This window comes from Panthera leo, chromosome B2, assembly GCF_018350215.1.
Source record: "Panthera leo isolate Ple1 chromosome B2, P.leo_Ple1_pat1.1, whole genome shotgun sequence".
Classification (NCBI taxonomy): domain Eukaryota; kingdom Metazoa; phylum Chordata; class Mammalia; order Carnivora; family Felidae; genus Panthera; species Panthera leo.
In genome coordinates this window covers 85,244,476-85,270,152 of record NC_056683.1, presented here as the reverse complement: position 1 = coordinate 85,270,152, position 25,677 = coordinate 85,244,476, and the positions used below count along the sequence as shown (strand labels likewise).

The window sequence follows — 25,677 nt, the reverse complement described above, 5'->3', positions numbered from 1 at the left end:
ATTTTGATTGAGATGAATTGCATTTTTAATGTGACAATGTTGAAAAATTTTACTCATATGACCAGGCAATATCTAACGTAAACGAGCATTTGTGTATGAGAAAATTAAGATGCAAAGATATTAACAAGTACACTAGAACACTAAAATGAAAGTTTTATCTCAAGCATATTCCAAAGTAGGGTGTTAGGCAAAATGCAGAAGTTTTCAAGCTAGGTTAACAAAAAACAGTTGAAAGAACTCTTCATCTCTCACCTTTTTGGGGACACATAAAAGTCCATGATGCTACTTATAATCAATTTCTTTGCAGATTTTAAAATGTATAATGCTTATTCTATTCAGTTATCCAATCAATAGACTGCATTAAAGTATCTGGAAAATTATTGTAAAATTAAATGACCATTGAAATGTACTGCAACAGTGCAAATCTTTTAAAAGAGTAATTGTAAACAAACAAGAGATAAGGAACATCCATAAAACCTAATTAAAAGCTTAAAAAAAAATTCCAGGACAATTAAAAGAGTTAATGTATAGTAAGTATGGTATTTTCAATCAGATGCAAATGGAGAATTTGGGAATATTTATTTAGATATTTGTAAAAATACAAGGAATTTATTTACACTGTATAAGAGAATAAATTTCTAATCAAAAATAAAGCAAACAAAAACCCCAGGAAATAGCTAGAAAAATATGGATTACTTTTATTTTTCCATTATCATGCCTTACGACATGGTATATAATGTTGATGACATACTATTGAATAGAATGTTAGATTCAAGAAGACAGGCCTTTTATTTACTTGTCTTTATTTACTTGACTTTTATTGTCTTCTCCATACCTGGAACAGTTCCTGGTATGTAGTAGAGACTTGGTATATGTTTTTTGAATGCTGGGAAAATACTGAAGAACTCACAAAAGATTGAGAAGGTTAACATCACAATAAACGGCTACACTATGTAACAGAAAAAACTAAAAGTCAAATGAGAAAATGAGAAGATTAGTATAATAAATAAAAATCACTGAAAAATAATTACCATCATATTACAAAAAAGAGGATAGGCTATGGACAAATCATTAAAAAAAAAAAAACAAATTGTGAATACACAATTAAAAACAAGTATTGATGGAAGTGCCTGGGTGGATTAGTCAGTTAAGAATCTGACTCTTGGTTTCAGCTCAGGTCATGATCTTATAGTTTCGTGGGTTTGAGCCCCACATCAGGCTCCATGATGACAGTGCAGAGCCTGCTTGGGATTCTCTCTCCCTCTATCTCTGCCCCTCCCCCACTCATGCTGTCTCTGTTTCTCTCAAAATAAATAAACTAAAAAAAAAAGAAGTACCAATAAATGGATAAAGAAGATGTGGTGTGTGTGTGTGTGTGTGTGTGTGTGTGTGTATATATATATATATATATATATATATATAATATTACTCAGTCATCAAAAAGAATGAAATCTTGTCATTTACAACAACATAGATGGAACTACAGTGGTATTATGCTAAGTGATATAAGTCAATCAGAGAAAGAAAAATACCATATGATTTCATTCATATGTGGAATTTAAGAAACAAAACAGATGAACATATGGGAAGGGGAGGAAGAGAAGAGAGGGAAGCAAACCACAAGAATTTCTTAACTATAGAGAACAAACTGAGGCTTGATGGAGGGACCTGGGTGGGAGATGGGCTAGATGGGTGATGGGTATTAAGGAGGGCACTTGTTGGGATGAGCACTGGGTGTTGTATGTAAGTGATGAATCACTGAATTCTAGTCCTGAAACCAATATTACACTGTATGTTGGCTAACTAAAATGTTTTAAAAAGTACGCACATACTATTTATTTTTAATGGTATGAGATACACATTTTTACTACTTATATAGCCAAAGATTTTTTTAAGTTTATTTATTTTCCTTTTTAAAAATTTTTATTTAGTTTATTTTTTTAATTTATATCCAAGTTAGTTAGCATGTAGTGTAACAATGATTTCAGGAGTAGATTCCTTAATGCCCCTTACCCATTTAGCCCATCCACCCTCCCACAACCCCTCCAGTAACCCTCTGTTTGTTCTCCATATTTGAGAGTCTTTTATGTTTTTGTCCCTCTCCCTGTTTTTATATTATTTTTGCTTCCCTTCCCTTATGTTCATCTGTTTTTGAAAGAGAGAGAGGAAGTGCACGCATGAGTGGGGAAGGGGCAGAGAGAGAGGGAGGGAGAGGATCTCAAGCAGGCTCTGTGCTGCCAGAATGGAGCCCGATATGGGGCTCAAACTCACAAACTGTGAGATCATGACCTGAGCCAAAATCAAGAGTGAGATGCTTAACCAACTGAGCCACCCAGGCTCTCTTAATATAGCCAAAGATTTAAAAATTACCTTCTTGGGGCCCCTGGGTGGCTCAGTCGGTTGAGCGGCTGACTTTGGTTCATATCATGATCTCACAGTTCATGGGTGTGAGCCCCACATTGGGCTCTAGGCTGACAGCTCAGAGGCTGGAGTCTGCTTTGGATTCTATGTCTTTCTCTCTCTGTTCCCCCTCTCGTGCTCTGTCTCTCTCTCTCAAAACTAAATAAACATTAAAAAAATTAAAAATTACTTTCTTAGTACTGATGAGGGTATGTTGGAAAAATATATACTTTCAACATTTTAGGTGAAAGTATAAAATGGTACAACATTTTGTAGGGGCAAGTTGGCAATGTGTATCAAGCCTCTTAAAATTTTTCATAATTATGTAATATAATTATTTAAGAATTCAAAGAGACAAATATATAAATATTTCACCATAGAGACCGCTTATTTTGGCATTAGTTAAAATCGTAAAGTTTAAGGACAGTTTAAGAATTTAACATAAAGAATTGGTTAAATAAATTATAACACACCAGTGTAAAGCAAAACAGCAGTGAATGCATGTGGGTGTAAACAATTACTTGATCACACACAGCCACACATAACAATCCTTTTTGCTCTTTATACGTAGAATCAAATTCAATTTTTACCTACATAACCTGTGTTTTCAAAGAATCCCATAAAGCTAACATATCTATAGCTAATATATCTAAGTATACAGGATGTACTGCTGTCTAACCCCGTGTTTTTCTTCCATTATCTTGGTTAAATGTAAACAGAGGAATGTAAATATGAATGAAATTACAAAGGCAAATTGGAATACCTACAATAATAATGAAATATTTTAATGATTCCTCTTTCAATATTTAATAGACAAACCAAAGGGAAATATAGCTATAGAATACTTACATAACACCATTAATTAATAATGCTGATTAACATTGATTGAATAACGCATATTAACATTCAGCTGACAGACATACAAAACTTGACACCAAAAGATGAGTCAATGCACATTATTTTTGTGATATCTATTTCAGTAACTTCTGCGCTTTTCTTCATTATTTCCTTTTGCTACTTTCTTGGGTTTGTGATGGAATACATTCTCTAAATCTTTTTTATTCTCTAGATTCTTGAATTGGATGTTGACTTAATTACTTTTGATGATTTTTTTGTTAAAAACTAGAACTTACATACCAATGATAGAATTATGAACTGATATAACCCTTTGGCAAACATATTACAATATCGAATAACATTTTAGCTGCACATGTAATAGGACTCAGAACTTCAGCTTAATCCTTAGAATTAAGAGAAGCTAGCACATATACACAGGGCATTATGTACAAGGACATTTATTATAATTTTATTTGTAGTAGGGAAAAATGAAAAAAATACTCAAATATGCATCAAATGGAAAATCACTAAATATAGTGTATATTAATACTCTATTAGAATACTACATAGCAGTAGAAAGTATTGAGTTAGACCTTTATGTATAGTTAAAGACATGGATAAGGATTAAACAAAAAAGTGAAAAAAGCAAATTGTAGAAAGATGTATAGTATGATAGTAGGTTATGCAATTTATAAACACATATATACATATACTATGCATGTAAATATATCTGTACTATATATAATACATTGTGTGTGTGCATGTGCATGCATGCATTTATAGCAAAATTATAAAAACATGCTTTGCGATTATGCATACAAAACTTAGAATAGTTGTCACTTCTAAGTAAGCAAAAGTGATTGGGGATGCCAGAAGAATGGACTTAATGGGTATCTATAATATTGTATTCTTAATTTGAATGATATAAATTTAAAATACAAAAAAGTTAAGAATTCACAAAATTGAAAGGAAGAAACATACGTTTTTGATATATTATTCTCTCTGTATGTATTTAGCCCTGGAATGTTTAATAAGTTTCTAAAAAATAAACAAGGTATCCCTGAATCCTTTTATATTCTCCTTGTATTCTAAAAACCCTCTTGTGTACCCTCATTATCACTTCCATGGCTTATCATTATAGTGTACTTTCTTCCAAGTTAGACTAAAAACCCTCTGAGTTCAGGAACAATGTCAAATAAGTTTGTGTCCTAAATGAGGTAATAAAAATTTCTGGAAAAACATAAAAGTATTGCTTTCTTAGCAGTTATAATTTCTATTGTTTAACTACTTAACTGCAGCTCCTTGCACAACAACCAAAAATAACCACTAAAAAGCCATAATCATCGTAAAAGGACTTGGACACATGAAAATATTTATTATTGAGCCGAGAACATTTTGTATACAATTGTCACACAGAGCGCAGTCCTCTGTTATTTGCAAATTCAGTCTCTCTTGCAGACATTTCTATATATTTTAGTAAGGTGTAGACATAAAAACATCTATAAATATAACATACATTTAAATGTTAATTTACTTTTCAGAGAGAGAGAGAGAGAGTGAGAGACAGCATGAGCCAGGGAGTGGCAGACAGAGACAGGGACAGTGGATCCGAAGCAGGCTCTGGGCTCACAGCATAGAGCCCTTATGCAGGGCTTGAACTCACCAACCAGGAGAGAACTGTCCTAACGCCTTTATGGCAATAGGAAACATTTTGGGAAGTGTGAAGCATATGGAATAAAAATGTAGTATCAAAGATTATGAATCTGTTTCTATTTCTTTGTCTCCATTTTTTAATACTGTTTCCTTACCCAGTCAGGGAACTTAAGGGATAAACTGTTTTCATATTAAAGAGAAAAATCCCACTGATTCAAACTAGTCAGTATTCCTCTGGGTATTACTTTTTACTTCTCTCTGCTGATGGATTTTTGGTTTGCCTCTAAAAGAATTTTAATGTTTTATAACAATACCTTTTGTTATGTGGGTTTTTTTTTTTTTTAATTATTAAGCAAGACTTTTTTTCCCTCTTTCTTTCTCTTTAATCACTTTTTCTCTCACTCTGAGTTATGTGCTCGATCACTTGATATTTCCTGCCTGGAACTTCCCAGAGCTTTAATCTAAATCAAAAGATGGTAGCTATTCAGGAACACAACTTTAAATGAGTTTTGAGTCTTAAGGGAATTATGGTGTTTTAATTCTGTTTTACAAACAATAAAAGAAAATGGTTTTGCAATTTTATGTCTTGAAACATGTCTAATTGAGATTTGCAAACTTTTAAAACGTATCTCACCAATGGGAAAATAATTTGAAACATATTTTCATATTGATGCTTTTTTATCAATGCTTATGAGGCATGTTTATCTTTGAACTTTGAAAATTCATAATACTCCGGAACCTATGTTTTTCTTTAAACAACTTAAAATACAGTATTTGTCTTAGGGAATCCATTATGCTAAATAAGACATTAATGTAAATTCTAATACATTAACTTCATTTTCTATACTTGAATATTTTTGAAACTATTTATTATCATATTTGAGAAATACCAGAAGTCCTAAAAATGTTCCTATCATTTGAGAAAAATGCCATCTGTGAGAGTTGTGTCATTCAATACAGTTTATAATTATTTTTAAGTTTTTAAGTTCCAGTTAGTTAACATACAGTGTAATATTAGTTTCAGGTGTACAATATAGTGATTCAAAACTTCCATACAATACCTGGTGCTCATCTCATCACAAGTGCCCTCCCCTAATCCCCATCAACTATTTAACCCATCCCCCCCACCCACCTCCTCTCTAGTAACCATCAGTTTGTTCTATAGAGTCTGTTTCTTGGTTTGCATCTCTCTTTACTTTCCCCTTTTGTCATTTCCAGAAGAGGCATAAGTATGCCACTTCTTTTTTATCCACTCCCCAATTGATGGACACTTGAGCTGTTTCCATAATTTGGATATTGTAGATAAGGTTGCTATAAACATTGGAGTGTATGAATCCCTTCGAATTAGTATTTTTGTATTCTTTGGGTAAATATCTAGTAGTGCAATTGATGTTACTTATAGCATTGCTCTGATCAACTCCTTGAAGAGATCATAAATGGGTGTACTAGAATTTGAATTTACATTTATTATAAAGAATTTACAATAAAATTATTCCAGTAAAATTTTTTGAATGAATTTTCATCTGTTTATTTGATTTTCCCAAAATCTAAAGCTCAATATGGATCCCAACATGAGATTTCACATTCCCACCAGTTAGAGGAATCTCCACTGAGCTTCAATTCATTGTATCCAATTATCAAGGGCCTACAGATTCTATTATAAATAAGTTTCAGTTTAAATGTTCAGTTTTGGGTGCCTGGTGGCTCAGTCATTAAGGTCATGATTTCATGGTTCGTGAGTTTGAGCCCCACATCAGGCTCTCCACTGTCAGCACAGAGCCCACTTCAGATCCTCTGTCCCCCTGTCTCTCTGCACCTCCCATGCTTACTCTGTCTCTCTCTCTCTCTCTCTCTCTCAAAAATAAATAAACATTAAAAAAGAAAAAAAAAACCTCTTGAATTGCCTTTATGGAGTAATATAGAACACATTCCTCACTTTGTGCCACAGCTGAGTCTGGGATACATGGCACCTTGTTTTTGAAATTTCTGGTAGCTTTGCCACTGTTGAAATGAAGGAGGTGCTGCTTATCAATCTGTTTGCCTCCATTCCTATTTTCCCTTCCTCCCTTCTCTTTTTACTTATTTTTTTAACAAATATATGAGCACTGACCCAGGGATGATTCTGGTGACATGAATGTAAACAAGATATGAATGACACTTGGCTTCAAAGAGTGTCTATGCAGGGATGATATGAACAAATAAAGAGGTTGTGTTATAAAATATGACAAATGGTGTGGTATAGGAAGTTCAGGTGCTGTACAGCACAAGTGGTGGGCTCCTAACCCAGATTTGTCTTCCTGGAAGAAGTAATATCCAAGCTGAAGTTTGAGTGATCAGCAATAATAAGTAACAATCATCCAGAAAGAAAGCTTAAAAAGACAGGGAAGCAGTTCCAGACAAGGATCAGTAGGAGCAAAAAGCAGATGAGTGGGGGTGGCGGGGGGAGGAGAATACAAACGAGTCGAATGATACTTAAATTCCTCATTTTGTTTTTTACAGTATTAAAGATAGCTTATTCGACGCTTCTTTTCCTGGAAACAGGTTGTGCTGCATCCCTTGAAATCTGTTCCAGAATCTTTTGAACATTTTATTTTAACTAGAGTCTGGCTTTATAAATCTTCAGTTTATAATAAACCAATTCTTTATCTTTGAGGTGACTGATTATGATTTTGCACTTTATAATGCTCAACACTAGTCACAAAGTCAGAGTAAAAGCATTTATTATTACGTTACTTTCATCTGAATGTGGACACCACCTGTGTCTGCTTTAAGCAGGGAGGAGACAACATCTTCAAGTATTGGCATCTTCCAGGGTTTATGTCTCTACGATGTGGTTTTCATCCTTAATGGAACCTTATGAGCACTAGTCCACATGGACTATTATAAAGCAGCTGGATTTAAGGGAAAAGATTTCCTCAAGAAAAAGACATATACAATGATATGTACTCTCCTCCAGCCTGGTGATTATGTAGACAATCTGAAGTAGAAGAGCAGAGAACATGCATACACACACACAGAGACACGATTTATAGTGACGTCTTGGATGTTTCCTGTGAGACATTCTATGCACATGCTACCAATATTTACCTAAAAATCAATTCTCCAAATTTATTACTTATTTATTATTACCATTCTCTTTATTGTAACATCAATAGCTTAAATGAATTTAGAACTTTCTGTGTGCCAGGTATTGTGTCTTCTCATCTGCTTTTTTAAAGTTTATTTATTTTTGAGAGAGACAGAGAGAGAGAGGGAGGGAAAGAGGGTGAAGGAGGGCATACAGAGAGGGAGAGAATCCTTAAGCAGGTTCCCTGTTGTCAGTGCAGAGCCCAAAGTGGGGCTTCATCTCATAAACTTTGAGGTCGTAAATAACCTGAGCCAAAATCGACTCAGATGCTTAACCAACTGAGCCACCCAGGTGCCCTTCATCTAATTAAAAAAAATCTGAGACTTCCAGGGAAGATGGTGGGGTAGGAGGATCCTAGACTCACCTTGTCCCTTGGATTCACCTAGACAACACCCTAGAAGAGGAAATAACCCAGGAAATGACCCAAAGATTGGCAGAATAGGCTCTCCACAGCCAAATGTAGAGAAGTGGCCACATTAAAGAGGGTATGTCGGATTGACATGGAGTAGGAGCCAATCTGACCTGCGGGACTATCTACAAGAGAGAGGGACACATCAAGCATGGAAAAGGGAGAGAAGACCCCACAGCAAGCACCCCACGCCTGGGGGACCTGCACTGGGAAGATGAATTCCCATAGCATTTGGTTATGAAAATGAGAGGAGCTTGAACTAGCAAGTCCTTAAAATCAGTGGAACTTAACACTTCAAACTTTAAAAATCAGTGGTTGGGGTCTGGGAGAGCCTGAGAGTGATAGGAAACTGATTTCCCACCCTTAAAGAGACAGCATAACAAACAGCCCCACTGAGATACAACATAGAACCAGAACTTTGAAAAATATCTGGGGAATATGGGATGGGGGAGATTAGTTTTACAAATCTCAGAATATGTGCTGTAGGGACAAGGATCTTTGGGGGACTTCTCCAGGAACAAAAGAGCAGGCAGGCACCTTTTCCCTCTTCTGCCCCTTAGTCTAGATATATGGACATCCGTGGGAAACAGTGTAGCCTGTGAACACTCTTCACCTAGCTTGCTAACAGTGTGCCCCACTGCAGCATTCTTCTGTGGACTTCTCCCCGGACAACTTGCTCTCAGCAGCTCTCTAAAGCTGCTCCAGGACCCCCACTCCCACAACACCTTGCTAACACCTGTACAAACCTTGCTAACACTGTGCACCTCACCCTCAACACGTCCTTGGCAGCAATCCATCCAAAGTAATGTTGCAAGTGGTAGTGTGCAATCAGCCCTGACAGGGGTCAGCACTACCCTAAAGTGAGTCCTGACCCAGGGAGAAGGGCAGAAAACCACACATAGCAGTCTGTCTGCAGCCCTAACAGTGGGCCTGAGGCAGACATCAGGTCTGGCTGTAAGCCTTGCCCACTAATGAAAGCTTCTCAGAGGACAACACAGGAAACACACCAGCAGTTTGGTGCAACCAGCTCTGGCAAACGCATGGCCTCACCCAATTCAAGCCCAAGGAGGCCCCATTCTTGCCCATTAACAACAAAGGGACAACAGACAAACAGACAACAGGCAAAGATAACCATTGAAGAAGACTGGACTAAAAAGGCAAAGGTGGTTTAGCCACAACAGTAGGACCCATGAAACACACAGAGTAAATAATCTTGAAGCACCAGTTTCTGGGGAACAGGGGACACTGCACTGAAAGACACTACAGAAACTCTTCTTTTTTTAAGTTTATTTATTTATTTTGAGAAAGAGAGAGTGAGCAGGGGAGGGGCAGAGAGAGAGAGAGAGAGAGAAAATCCCAAGCAGGCTCCATAGTATCAGCACAGAATGTGATGCGAGGCTCAAATTCATGGATCATGAGATCATGACCTGAGCTGAAATCAAGATTCAGATGCTTAACCGGCTGAGCCACCCAGCTGCCCCCAGAACCTCTTCTTTGTAAGGTCACTGTTTACAAGAGCAGGAGACATAGATGGCTTTCCTGACACATAGAAATAGACACAGAGATTTAATCAAAATGAGGAGACAGAGGAACATGTCCCAAATGAAAGAACAGGACAAAATCACAGCAAGAGAGTTAAATGAAACAGAGATAACTACTATGCCTGATAGAGAATTTAAAGTAATGGTCATAGAGGCACCTGGGTGGCTTTATCAGTTAAGCGTCCAACTCTTGACTTTGGCTCAGTCACAATCTTGCAGTTTATGGGCTTGAGCCCCACATCAACCTCTGTGCTGATAGCGCAGAGCCTGCTTGGTATTCTCTCTCTCCTCTCTCTCTCTGTCTCTCTCTATGTCCTCCCCAACTTGCTCTTTCTCTCTCTTTCTCAAAATAAATAACTAAACTTAAAATAAATAATGGTCATAAAGATATTCAGTGGACTTGAGAAAAAGGTGGAGGATATCAGTGGGAACTTCAACAAAGAGATGGAAACCATAAAAAATAATTCATCAGAGATGAAGAACTCAATAACTGAAATTAAAAACATACTAGAGGGAATAAATAGTAGAACAGAGGAAGCAAAAGAACATATCAGTGACCTGGAGGATAGAGTAATGGAAAGCAATCAAGCTTAACAGAAGAGAGAAAAACAGTATAATAAAAAATAAGACTAGATTAAGAGAACTCAGAAACTCCATCAAGCATAACAACATTCACATTACAGAGATCCTAGAAGGAGAAGAGACAGAACAGAAGGCAGAAAATGTATTCGAAGAAGTAATGGCTGAAAACTGGCTAAATCTGGAAAAGGAAATAAAAATCCTGATCCAGAAGGAACAGAGAGTCTCTAACAAAATCAACCCAAGGAAGTCCACACGAAGACACATAGTAATTAAAATGCAAAAAGTAGTGATGAAGAGAGAATTTTAAAAGCAGCAAAAAAAAGAAAACAGTACAGACAAGGGAAACCCCATAAGGCTATCAGTTGCTTTTATAGCAGTAATTTTGCAGGCCAGAAGGGAGTGGAATAATATATTCAAAATGCTGGGGGTGGGGGTGGGGGACAAAAAATAAACAAACAAACAAATGAACAAACAAACAAAAAACAACTACTACAGTCAAGAATACTCTATCCAGCAAGGCTATCATTCAGAATACAAGGAGAGATAAAGTTTCCCAGATAAACACAAGTTAAAGGAATTCATGATGACTAAACCAGCCCTACAAGAAATATTAAAGGAGCCTCTGAGTGGAATGGAAAGACCATAAGGAAGAGTAAGGAAAGTAGGAAACACAAAGGTAAAATTAAGTCTATAAATCTGATCTATAAAAATAAGTCAAGAGATTCACAAAATAAAAGGATGTAAAGTAGGATACCACATAGCTAAAACATGAGAGATGGAGTAAAATTTTAGTGCTTTTAGAATGAGTTCAATTTTAAGTGACCATCAACTTAATTAGATGGCTATATGTATAAGATGATGCATATAAGCCTAATGGTAACCACCAATCAAAAAGTGGTAATAGATATGCCAAAAATAAAGGGAAAGGAATCCAAGTATATTACTGAAGAAAGCCACCGAACCATGAGAGAAGAGAACAAGAAAGGAACAGAGAAGAACTACAAACACAACTGTAAAACAAGTAACAAAATGGCAATAAGTAAGTACCCATCAATAATTACTATGAATGTAAATGGACAAAATGCTCCAATCGAAATAGTGTGATGGAATGGATAAAAAAGAAAGGTCCATCTATAAGATGAAAGAGCCTCCAAGGCTATAAGAAAGAGCCTGCAAGACACTCATTTCAGACCTAAAGATACATGCAGATTCAAAGCAAAGGGATAGAGAAGCATTATCATGCAAATGGAAGTGAAAGGAAAGTTGGGGCAGCAATATGCATATCAGACAAAATAGACTTTAAAACAGAGACTGCGACAAGAGACCAAGGGCACTATATAATCATAAAGAAAACAATCCGTCAAGAATATATAACAATTGTAAATATTTGTGGACCCAACATGAAACATCCAAATACATAACAAAGTTAATAACAAACATAAATGAAGTAATAGATATGCCAATAATAGTAGGGGATTTTAACACCCCACTTACACCTATGAATAGATCATTCACACAGAAAAGCAATAAGGAAACAGTGACTTTGAATGACACGTTGGATCAGATGGATCTAACAGATATATCCAGAACATTCCATTCAAAAATAGCAGAATACACATTCTCTTCAAGTGCACATGGAACATGCTCCAGAATAGATCATGTTAGGCCACAAAACCAATATGAACAAATTCAAAAATTGAAGTCATATCATACATCTTTTCTGATCACAATGCCATGAAACTAGTAATCAACCACAAGAAAAAATCTGGAAAGAACACAAAAATGTAGAGGATAAATAACATGCTACTAAACAATAAACGGATCAACCAAAAAATCAAAGAAATTAAAAAAATGCATGGGGACAAATAGAAATTAAAATACAATGGTCCAAAATCTTGGGGATATAGGGAAAGCTGTTCTAAGAAGAAAGCTTATAGCAACACAGGTCTACCTCAAGAAACAAGAAAAATCTCAAATAAACAACCTAACCTTACACCTAAAGGAGTTAGAGAAAGAAGAACAAACAAAAGCCTAAAACAAAAGGAAGGAAATAATGAATATTAGAGCAGAAATAAACAAAATAGAAACCAAAAAAATAAATAAATAAAATAAAACAATCAATGATACCAGGATCTGGTTCTTTGAAAAGATCAACAAAATTGATAGACTTTTGCCCAGACTCAAAAAAAAAAAAAAAAAAAAAAAAAAAAGAAGCAAAATCAGAAATGAAAGAGGAAAAATAATAATGGACACTACAGAAATATAAAAAATTATAAAAGTATATTATGAAAAATCATATGCCAACCAATAGAACTACCTTGAAGAAATAGATGAATTCCTAGAAACAATTAATCTCCCCAAACTTAAACAGGTAGAAATAGAAAATTTGAACAAACCCATTACTAGCAATGAAATTAAATCAGTAATCAAAAAACTCCCCCAAAATAAAAATTCCAGGACTAGATTGCTTCACAGGTGATTTCCACTAAACATTTAAACAAAGGTTAGTACTTCTCAAAGTATTCAAAAAAATAGAAGAGGAAGGAAAGCTTTCAAATACTTTCTATGAGGCCAGCCTTATCCTAATTCCAAAACCAGATAAAGACACTACAAAAAAGAGAACTGCAGATGAATATCTATGATACACATAGATGCAAATACTCAACAAAATATTAGTAAACTGAATCCAACAATACACTAAAAAAAAATTATCCACCACAATTAAGTAGGATTTATTCCTGAGATGCAAGTATGGTTCCATAGTCACAAATCAACCCACATGATACAACAGGCTAACGGATAAAAACCATATGATCATTTCAATAGATGCAGAAACAACACCTGACAAAGTACAACATCCATTCATGACTAAAACCCTAAACAAAGTAGGTTTAGAGTGAGCATACCGTAACATAATATATGCCCTATATGAAAAACCCACAGCTAACATCATACACAATGGGGAAAATGAGAGAGCTTTTTCCCTAAGATCAGGAACAAACCAAGGATGTCCACTCTCACCGCTTTTATTCAACATAGTGCTGGAAGACCTAGCCACACCAGACAAGAAAAAGGAATTAAAGGCACCCAAATTGCTAAGGAAAAAGCAAAACTCTCACTATTTGCAGATGGCATGATACTATATAAAGAAAACCCTAAAGATGCCACCAAAAAACTACTAGAACTGATTAATGAATAGAGTAAGGTCACAAAATAAAAAATCAATAAGTAGAAATAAGTTGCATTTTTATAAGTAATGAATTAGCAGAAAGAGAATTTAAGAAAACAATCCCATTTACAATTGCACTAAAATAATAAAATACCTAGGAATAAACTTAACCAAAGAGGTGAAAGACCTATACTCTGAACCTAAAAATCTAATGAAAAAAATTGAAGGTGACATAAACAAATGGAAAGATATCCATGCTCGTGGATTGGGGGAACAGATGTTGTTAGAATGTCCATATTGCCCAAAGCAATCTACATATTTAATAAAATCCCTACCAAAATACTAACAGCATTTTTTGGCAGAATTAGAACAAATAATCCTTAACTTTGTTTGGAATCACAAAAGATCCAATACAGCCAAAGCAATCTTGAAAAAGAACAAAATGAGATGTATCACAATCCTAGATTTCAAGATATACTACAAACTGTAGTAATGAAAACAGTATCGTATTGGCACAAAAATAGACATATAGATCAATGGAACAGAATAGAGAGCCTAGAAATAAACCTACGATTTTATGGTCAACTAAATTTTAACAAAAGGAGGCAAGAATATGTACTGGGAAAGACAGTCTCTTCAGCAAATGGTGTTGGGAAAACTGGACAGCTCATGTAAAAGAATGAAATGGGACTATTTTGTTACACCATATACAAAAATAAACTCAAAATAGATTAAAGACTTAGATATGAGACTGGAAATCATAAAATTCTTAGTCTTAAGAGAGCACAGGCAGTAATTTTTCTATTACTGGCCACAGAAACATTTTTCTAGATATGTGTCCTGAGGGAGAGGAAACAAAAGCGAAAAATAAAGATCAAAATAAAAATCTTCTGTACAAGAAAGGAAACTATCAACAAAACTAAAAGGCAACCTACTGAATGGGAGAAAATATTTACAAATGACATACTGGAAAGGGGTTAGCATCCAAAATATATATAAAAAAATATACAACTCAACACTCAAAACAATCCAATTCACAAGTGGGAAGTAGCCATAAATAGACATTCCTCCAAAGAAGACATACAGATGGCCAACAGACACATGAAAAGATGCTCAACATCACTTATTATCAGGGAAATGCAAATCACAACCACAACGAGATATCATCTCACACCTGTCAGAATTGCTAAAATCAAACACAGAAAAACAAGAATTGTTGGCCAGGATGTGGAGAAATAGGAACCCTTGTGAAATGTTGATGGGGATGAAAACTGGTGCAGCCACTGTGGGAAACAGTAGGGAAGTTCCTCAAAAAGTTAAGAACAGAATTATCTAGTACTTCCACTACTGAGTATTTACCCAAAGAATGCAAAAACACTAATGTGAAAAGATACACGCATCACCATGTTTATTGCAGCATTATTTATAATAGCCAAGTTATGGAAGCAGCCCAAGTGTCCATCAATAGATGAGTTGATAAAGAAGGAGGTATATATTTACAATGGAATATTAGCCATTAAAAAGAATGAAATCTTGCCATTTGCAACAACATGGATGGATCTAGAGAGTATAATGCTAAGCTAAATAAAGTCAGTCAGAGAAAGACAAATACTATATGACTTCACTCATATGTGGTCTTTAAGAAACAAAGCAAATAAACAAAGAAAATAAGGGACAAACCAAGAAACTCTCTTAACTATAGAGAACAAATTGATGGTTACCAGAGTGAAGGTGGGTTGGGGGGATGGGAAAACTAGGTGAAGGGGATTGAATACACTTACCATTACGGGCACTGAATACTGCATAGAATTATTGAATCATTGTATTGTACGCCTAAAATTAACATAACCGTATATGTTAATTATACTGGAATAAAAATAATTAAAAATAATATAAAACTATAACTTTTGTTTTATAGATGTTAAAACTAAGACCCAAGAAGTGCCTTGTCTAAAGTCACAAATCTGAGCTATCAATGCAGACAGTCTGACTCTAGGATTTATATTCTAACCATGTGCTATATTGTCTCTCAAAGAGGAAACAGGGTGAAGTAAGGGAATCTGATGACAACCAAAATTGCAATCATGATGTAGATGAAGAATTTTTAGACTATGATGACTGAGAGTTGCTTATATGAAATTAAGCATGATGAATAATTAAAACATTAGTTTGCCTTCTGTCTACCAGTATCATTTAATTGTAAACTGTCTTTGTATTTTCTTAATTTGTATCTTTTGTTACACCAAGCATATAAATCCTCTGAATATGTAGGGTTTTTGTTTTTCTTATTATCAACAGAGATTTGGGCATTGGTGATTCCACCTTTAAAGTATTCAGGAAGCTTGAGTGGCATCTTAAATATATCCATGTGGTAAATGATTTTCTGGAATCCATTTATAGAATCAATTTAGAGCTGTGCACACTATAATTTTGAAGTGTTTTCATTCCTGGAAAATGATAATTTTATTTTGGATATTTATGTATGAAATACTTTATGATTGTATGATTCCATTAGTAAATGTACTGCTTCGATCTTGCCAACATTTATCACAAAGATGCCTATCATTTTGGCATTTTTTATTACTCAATATTTATTATGATTATTGCTATTGATTTTATTAATGCAGCAGTATTCTGCTTTTATATAATTTTTGAAACATTCAGAAAAGTTAAGTTGAAAATATAAGCGAGTAAAAGTTACGAATGCTTTTAAGTGTTTCATTTGTTAAAGCAAAATACATTTACTGAGACCTTTTGATGTCAGGGAGGGGTAATGTATTTGATGCTTTGCACATAATTAGAATACAGAAAAGTGGTTCAGGCAAACGTAGAAGCAGGAATTTTATTCTTCTTACATCTTGTTTTCCAAAGCTTTCAGAAATTTCCCTGTCTAAAGAAAATTATTGATCTCTTGTTGATTTTTGGCATCCAGCATTACATCTAAAAGGTTGACTCTCCTCATGTTTAAGAGGATTACTTCTCTTCTGCTCCATATTAAACCTTACCTCTTTTCTCCTAATCCCAACCAATTAGTTTTCATATCAGAAAATTCCAGATAATACAAGTAGCTAATGATTTCATGAATTGTCTGCCCTTATATCTTGTATGGTAGCTCCTTATTTTAACACATGCTCTTGGAAGACAGCTATGCTCCCCACTATACCACCATGCTGACACATGCTCTTGGAAATGGGAATAATTTACCTATGTGAACAAATGTGTAAATGTGCTATAATAACTAACATCTGAGTGTGGCTTAAAAGTTTTGGCTATAGGTGTTTCCATAGTATCATTTTTGTATTAGTATTCATAATTATATGATTCCCATTATCCCTGAATATAAATATCATACAATCAAGAGATTTGAGGACCATGTTAAGCAGGGTTAGAACAAGGTTGAAGCAGGAGAGGCACATGGCTTGGATGCAAAATTTAAAGGGACACCAAGATACTTGTAATGCAGATACAAAAATATTCAATGCAATATTTTTTTAAGTCAATATTAATGCAAGAACATCCATGAAGAACAAAATATCAAACTTGTAAATAAAGACAGGACTGATATCACTGAATTTTTCTTTTGCATCAGGTTCCACATAGCACTGGTGTCAAACACTCACTACATAGACTTAATATTTCTAAAATGTGAATATTTAAGTATTCATTATCAATCAAAAAACCCAAGAAGAACACTAAAAATGACTTAACCTTTTTTCTTGAGCTAGTGCATAATTAAAAACCAATAATATACCAAAACAGCAGACTGAGTGCAGGCTTTCACCTGATAGGGCTGTTAGGCCACACTGAAATGGAGAAGATGAATTAGAACAGAACAATGTAAGATGGTTATGGGAAGAGAGTGCTTTTTTGAAAGAAGAATGTTGGAAATATGTGACAAGTGTTGAAGTAGGGTGGAGGAAGCAGGTATGCAAGAGCTCTAAGGGATCCCAGAGACTAGAAATTGGATTCAAAGTAGCCTGGAGTGAGAACAGGGGCCCACACCAGATACATATGGAACACCTTTGACTATTTTCCAACTCTACTATCCTCACCCTATCCCCAAACATGTGCATAGCAAAAGGCCATCAGACATTTATTCTAAGACCTAAAAACTCAGTGCACTCCTCCAAGAAAGTGATTCTAGTTTATATGATTATGCTTCTAAATTCTAGCATTCAAGGGGGCTCAAAGCTTGATGGACTCTTGCTTGGTACTGGGAAGCTATTCTTCAACCAACTCCATATAGACAGGCATTTCAGTAGTTAGGCGCCTACTAACTACTGGGATTCTGGGACCAGAGTGCCTGGGGTTCAATAGGGCTTATGAGAGTGAAAAGTTTCTCAACAATAAGTGCTCAATTAAATTAGATGTTATATTAAATTTCACTCAAGGAAGATGTCTAAAGGAAAATAGCCCTAACTGCACAACTGTATGGAAAGCACACTAGTTTTCTAGAACAGGGTTCAGCAAACTTTTTTGTAAAAGAGGTCAGAAAGTAAGTATTACTGGTTCTGTGTGCCATAATGTCTCTGTTGCAATTACTCAACTCTGTCTATGTCATAAAAGTAGCCATAGGCAATACATAAACGGGCATGGGGTGTTTGAGTACATTTTTATTACAAAAATACAATGTGCCATATTTGGCCCTTAATTTGATGAATCCCACTGAAGAAAATAAAATGGCTAGACACATGAGTTGTGGAAGACACTGTGAAGAATCTTTCAGATACTTCTCCCTCAGTGAAGGACTTAGGGCCTCAGATTCTGGGAGGGTTGTGGCAGATGGACTTTAGCTGACAGCCTCTTCAGTAATTGCCTCACCTGCAGAGTCTTCATCCCAAATCACATCCTTTCCTGAGGTGACTTACATCCAAGAACTGACAGATGTGAGAGTATATATGTCTGACCATCTCAGTTCACCTGAGGATATCATAAAGGATCATTCTAGTTCTAGAGCTGTCCATGAGGTCAGTGAAGGCTGGCTTTGCGCTTACACTGAAGATTAGCTTCTTCCACTGCTCAGCTCTGCTTTCTTCTCCTTTCCTCTTCTGGTGTCGATCCCAAAGGCACTCCTTAATAAATACTTTGCAAGCTAAACTCTATCTCATAATCTGCTTTCCCAGGAGCCCAACCAATGATTTGAGGAAAACAGGACTTCTGAAACAGAAAGACCAAGATGAATCCACAGAAAATTTGGCCATGCAAGAAAAAAAAGAGAATTGAGAGAATAGAAGGGTAAGCAAAATATTAAATAATCAATACAGCAATTACACAGATTTTAGAAGCTATTACAGCCAGAAAGTCATGAGAGATCTGTTAAAAAGAAAACCATAGGCTAAAAATGGGTTGGGTCCAGTCAGTAAATGAAGACTTAAAAGTCCTAAACTAACCAAAACTACAGTTTCAACTCCTCAGGATTGTAACTTTTAACCAGTAAACATGGAATTTCCTGGTCAATTCTAGGAAATTTACTGATTGACCTTTTCTGCTCCCTTGAGGAGGACAACTTTGTCTAAACAATGCATTCTTTGCTAATAAATTTCTTTCTTATGCCCTCTATCTTTAAAAATCTTTTATTGTTTAGCTCAGTAGAGGTCCCCTCTACTTTGTCAGATGTTGCCTGACTCATAAACCATTTAATGAAGCCAACTAAATCTTCAAATGGACTTGGTTCAATTTTTTTTTTAGCCAGATCTAAAGCTAAATAAACTTCATAGAATAAATAACATAAAAGAACACGGGGCGCCTGTGTGGCTCCGTTGGTTGAGCGTCTGACTTTGGCTCAGGTCATGATTTCACAGTTCCTGAGTTTGAGCCCTGCAATGGGTTCTGTGTTGACAGCTGGGAGCCTGTATCCTGCTTTGGATTCTGTGTCTCCCTCTCTCTCTGCCCCTCTCCCACTCATGCTCTGTCTCTTTTGCTCTCAAAAAACAAATAACCTTTAAAAAAATTTTTAAAAACATAAAGGACAGAATATAATAAAATATCTGAGGATATAGGAAAAGTCAGAGAGGACCTATGCAGCAAGATAGTATTTTTTTCAAGAGGAGTTTCAAAAAAGAAAAGAGAAAATGGAGGGCACTAAGACATTAAAGAAATATTATCATGTATATAAACGGAATCAGCAAACCAAACAGTGGAACATATTTAATTTTCAATAACAACTTAAATTTCCGTTTAGTCTTCACTTTGCAGAAAACCTTAATTGGGTATGAAATAGAAAATTCTAGTGGCTTTAATTAGCAGTTCCTGATTTCTAATGAGATTTAGCCCCTTGTCATTGGCCATTTAGAAATCTTTTGTGAATTGTCAGTTCAAGCTTCCTGCACATTTTTCTTTTACATTACCTGTCTTCCCTTTATTGATCTATATGTTATTTAAATGTCTTGGATACAAATTCTTTGTTGGTTATGTGTATTGCAAATAACAGGTTGCTCTCCGGTTTACCCTCATTTTTTAATAGTTTATTTTGATGAAGAATCCAATTTAACAATCTTTTTCTTCATAGTTAGTAGGTTTTCACATGTAATATTTCAGCATTTTGCCAACTCCAAGCCTTGAAAATATTCTTACATTTTCTTCTAGAAGTTTCAGTGTTTTACTTTTTATATTCTCATCTAGAATTGACATTGTGTATGGTATGAATTAGAGATTATACGGGTATGTAAATTATCCAAAGCTATTTATTTATTTATAAGTCTGTTTATTCCCCCATTGTGCTGTAGTACCACTTCTGTCATAAATCGAGTGCTGAAACACATGTTAAGTCTCTTTCTGGACTCTCTATTATATGCAGTTGAAATATTTACCTGTCATTGTATCTATACAATACTACCTATGTCCTCTGAACTTCTTTCTTTTTTTCAAGATTGTCTTGCTATTCTTAATCTTTAGGTTAAGCTTGCAAATTTGCATATATGACACATATACACAAAACTGTAGGGATTTTGATTGATATTCCTTTAAACTATAGGTCAATTTGGAATAATTTGGCAATTTTACAATTCTGTGACTTTGATTTATAACTATGGTATATACCTCAGCATTAATTTCTCTCAGTAATATTTTATATCTATTTTTTTTCTGCAGGGGTACTGTATATCTTTTGTATATTTAATTCTAAGAGTTTTATGTTACTTGAGACTATGGCAAGTAATATCTTTTTTAAAAATCATTTTCTAATTTTAATTACTAATATATTGAAAGGCATTTTATTTTTCATATTAAACATATACAAAATGACTTTCTTAAATCTACACTTGTAGTAAAATTCTATACATTCTTGGGGTTCCTGGGTGGCTCAGTTGGTTGAGAATCTTAATCTTGATTTTGGCTCAGGTCACGATCCCAGTGTTATGAGACTGAGTCCTACATCCAGCTCTGTGCTGACTGTGGACCCTGCTTGGGATTCTCTCCCCCTCTCTCTGGCCCTCCCCCACTTATGTTCTCTCTGTCTCTCTCAAAATAAATAAACTTAAAACATATTCTATACATTCTTTTAGATTTCTATGTACAAAATTATGATCCTATGAATAATTTTATTTTTTCTTTCTTTATAATCCTTATACCTTTCCCCATCTTGTCTACTATGCTCAAGTTCTCTTCAGAACAATACTGGATAGAAGTGGTGGTGAAGATCCCCTTATCTCATTCTTCATTTCAGGGGCAAGTTGCTCAGTATTTTACTATTTCACCATCTACCATGATGTTAGGTGATTCTGTTTTTTGGTTTGGTTGGTTAGGGTTGCTTACTTTGTTTTGTTTTCAGACACTTCATCGGATATTTCCTAGTCTATTATCAAACGGCTTCCCTGCATCTGCTGAAATCATATGTTTCTATATTATTCTTTTTTTTTTTTTTAAATTTTTTTTTTTTTTCAACGTTTATTTATTTTTGGGACAGAGAGAGACAGAGCATGAACGGGGGAGGGACAGAGAGAGAGGGAGACACAGAATCGGAAACAGGCTCCAGGCTCTGAGCCATCAGCCCAGAGCCTGACGCGGGGCTCGAACTCACGGACCGTGAGATCGTGACCTGGCTGAAGTCGGACGCTTAACCGACTGCGCCACCCAGGCGCCCCTATATTATTCTTTTACTATGTTGAATTACATTGAATTGATCTTTAAATAATAGGGGTCCTTAAATATTTAAATGAAATGCTATTTGTTTAGCATATATTGTCTTTTGTATATACTGGTAATTTAGTTTGTCTTTTTTTTTAATTTAGGATTTTCATACTATGTACAGGAGAGGGGTATGGTGTTTTCATTGTACCTCATTTCCTGTTAGGATTCTGTAGTGTTGGGGTTGATCTTTGGTTTCTATCTTGCTATTATCAATATTTGTTTTCCTAATATTTGGATCCCTTTGGATGCCTAGTGATTTTTGTTTGATGCCAGATATTGTGAAAACTTTTAGGAAAATACTGAAGTACCAGATTATATAATCTTCCAGGAGAGAAATGCACTTTACAGCAGCAGTTAGGGTAATGCCAGATTACTTTAATCCCATCATGGACTGAGCTTTAATTGGAGTTTAGTTCTCTGAGAACTGGTCTAATTCTTATTCTTACTTTGATCACATAGCCTTTTTCTAAACCTAGACTGTTCAGTTTACCAGAAACTCTCCTTATTATTGGGCTCTGATCTTTGATTTTTGTCCTATTGCTCTCACAAATTGCTGAAAGCTTGATAGTACTTTTGCTCAATTTCAACCTTTCTCAGCCACATCTTGAGGATCATAAATTCCTTACGGAGTAAAAGCAGTACCCAATATATGCTCACTTCTATGGATTTTACTTCTCTCTTGGATTTTGCCCCTCAAGTCTTCACAGACTTTGTAGCTTCCTTACACGTTCAGATTAATATTTTAAGTATTTTTCCAGTTTTCTTAGTTGTTTTCTGTAGGTGGCTTGTTTTCAAACAAGCCAGTTATCCATTTTTGAAAATAAAAATTGAGTTGTTACATCATTGTAGTAAAATTCATCAAATTCCTTTAGTAGTTTGATGCTAATTTCAGCTTATTGAAAGAAACCTTTTCTATTTAAAGGTAAGAATAATATTCTCATTTATTTTTGGCTAAAGTTTTAAAAATGTACATTCCATATTGAAGTATTAACCTATTGGTAACTAACTTTTGTGGTCACTGTGAAGTATGGAATCAAATTTATTTTCCTCCAAACTGAAAACTAATACTTCCAGTACCATACTATGCTAGTCCATCCTTTCAACACTCATCCAAAATACTATCTCTGTTCTTTATCAAATTAGCACATAAATAACTGTTTTCACAAATTGCTCTGTATTCTCTTCCTCTGGTTTTCTTTGATCCTATACAACATCCTTTTAATTATATAATTTAAGATGAGATATTTGTAACATGCTTGTATTACTATGGGACTCATTCAATAGAAATGAATTAGATGATTCAGGAGAGCAGGAGAGTACTTCAAGAGTACTTCAAGTACTTTGAATAAGGGCAGGCCTAATTTTGACAGAATGGCAGACTGCATATGTGGGTACAGGTAGAGATTGCTTGGTGGATTTAGTGGTGAATATTTGTTACTTCCTATTTTCTTAGTAAAATTAAAAGGAAGATCACCTCAGATGTTAGGATGGTCAAAGAGGGATGAATGTTTGAGAAGACAGAAGAAGATACAATAAAATGATGTGGCTAGTGGGAAAGGGGGGACTGAGGGCAATACAATAGACCTGTTGATTTCGCAAAGCTCATTTAAAATTAATGGTCATGACTTTGGAGGGTGACAGTCAGCATAGTTGTGAGTTTTCTCTAGCCACTATTAGATGCTCAGTTGTAGCATAGTCTCGATGGAGAGTTGGATTTAACGAGGGATGTGGTGGTAACAGCGATGATAGAAAAGAGAGAGAGCCAGGAAATGGGAACAGGAAGAAAGAGTGATCTGAGAGAGAGGCTTTTGGTATAAAAAGAGATGTTATGAAATATTCTGATTATAAAGGCAGATACATATAAGAATATGATAAACACATCCTAAACTTTTACCCACAGTCACACAGCATATACATAAAATAATTAGAAACTCCAGGAAAAATCAAATCCTATGCAAAACCAAAATGCAAAAGTTCTAGTTAATAAAACCACGTTCTACATCTGGAGTAAATAAGGGTTTTGTTTCATCATTATAATATATCAATGGAATGCTACAAATGAGAGTGTCAGTGATCTTGATGCTAAAAGTATACTTCTTTTAATATTCCAGTGTCATGACACTGGGATACTAACGCAACATCTGGCTTTAATAAATAATGTCTATATGTTTTACTTGTATACTGTTTTTCATGAGTTTTCAACTTTAAGAATCAAGAGGAAATGTAGAAGATTTCATTGTAATTTCCTATTGAAGCACACACATTGTCTTTATATAAAAGTGATCATTGAATAAGGTTCACGATAGAAGGCAGGAAGAAAGGGCAAAGTCAAGTTACAGTATGAAGAAACTTCATCCATAAATAGAAATGTATTATTTAGTGTTAAAAAAAACACTAGTGTAAATAGATTCTGTCTGGTAATGTAGTACAGTTGTCCTGTCCTGAATTGCCAGAACTAATTTTTAGATTTTCAGGAATTTTTCAAGTTAGTTCTCCAGTAGTTTGAAATTAACCATGGGAGTTAGCAAATGCTACAAATTGGTGTCTCTTCACCTCAGCGAATCCATTGTTTAAATGTTACCAGTATATCACTGGTATAACCATGGAATAATTTTAGTGTGGAAGGAAGTGGCTTAGATTTAAGTAAGCTAATCTCCTACTTTGAAGTATTATGGGGGAGTAATTCGATATTTTTTGAAATTGATAATAAATCAAAAAGTAGAGCCTTAAGCTGTTAGAAAACAGGAAAAGAAATAAAAACAGAACGTTGAAAAGAATTGATTCAGTATTTACAACCGGGATTAGGAAGACTGGAGTGAGAGACTGAGATTTAGTTAAAACATTTTCTGTTCTAGAGCCTGTTCTGGAAATGCTGCTGGTTGTAGCGGTGTTATGGCTTCAAGGTTACTTCGCAGAGTTGAAGTGCTGTTTGGAGCAGCCCCTCAGGGATGGTGGTCCCAATGAAGTCTTCGGGGTGTGCTCCAGGGCATTTGAAAGTGGTGCTCCTACTGATGAAGAGCAGGTGGATGGGCTGGAGAGGGAGGTCATGATGGTGCACGGAAGGGACTGGATCCATACAGTATGATAGCCCCAAAGGCAGCTTCAGACACCAAAGAAGACCCTAACTGAGTCCCATCTGTCACCAAAGAGCGAATAGTGGGCTACATCTGTGGAGAGGACAATAGTGCCCTCATCGGGTTCTGGGTTTACAAAGGCAAGACCTGGCCATGCCCTAGCTGTGGAACCGTTTACAAGCTGGTGCCCCATCAGTTGGCCCACTGAGCCTTTGCACCGAGTTGCTCAAAATGTGCTGTAAAGGTACTTCTTTCCAATAAAGACTAGCCATTGCATTGGCTCTTTCTCAAAAAAAAAAAAAAAAAAAAAAAAGTCATTTTCTGTCCTATCTGCTTATTAACTACAGCACACTGAAATTTCTTTAATAAGTTTAAATATATTTACTGTGTAATAAAATATATAGATTTATGAATTAAATTTAAAGCTATTTTCCTAGATCTATGAAACATTCCATGCATCTGAGTTTACTTTCTCATTATTACTACCAGTCATAGTTTAGACATAAAAATTGAGAAATGCACATAAATATGAAATATAACTGCAAATGGTATCTACCTTCACAGTTACCTAAATCATTTCAATGGGTTAAGTGCTTTTAATTCACTGGATAGCCACTTATCAGACATAAGCAAGATGTTCCCAACATTCTCTGAGGGATTCTAGTCTCTCCGCTACCTGTGGAAGTTCCCATTTGTCTTCCTAGATGCAGAAGGTGAGCTGTTGTTGAAGGGCTGCTGTCTTGAGGTAAGTGGAACAA

General features: G+C 35.2%; 1 pseudogene; it reads left to right on the top strand.

Moving 5' to 3' along the window:
• The first annotated feature begins 24,737 nt into the window (after positions 1-24,737).
• LOC122219104 lies at positions 24,738-25,127 on the top strand (annotated as a pseudogene).
• Positions 25,128-25,677: the final 550 nt, after the last annotated feature.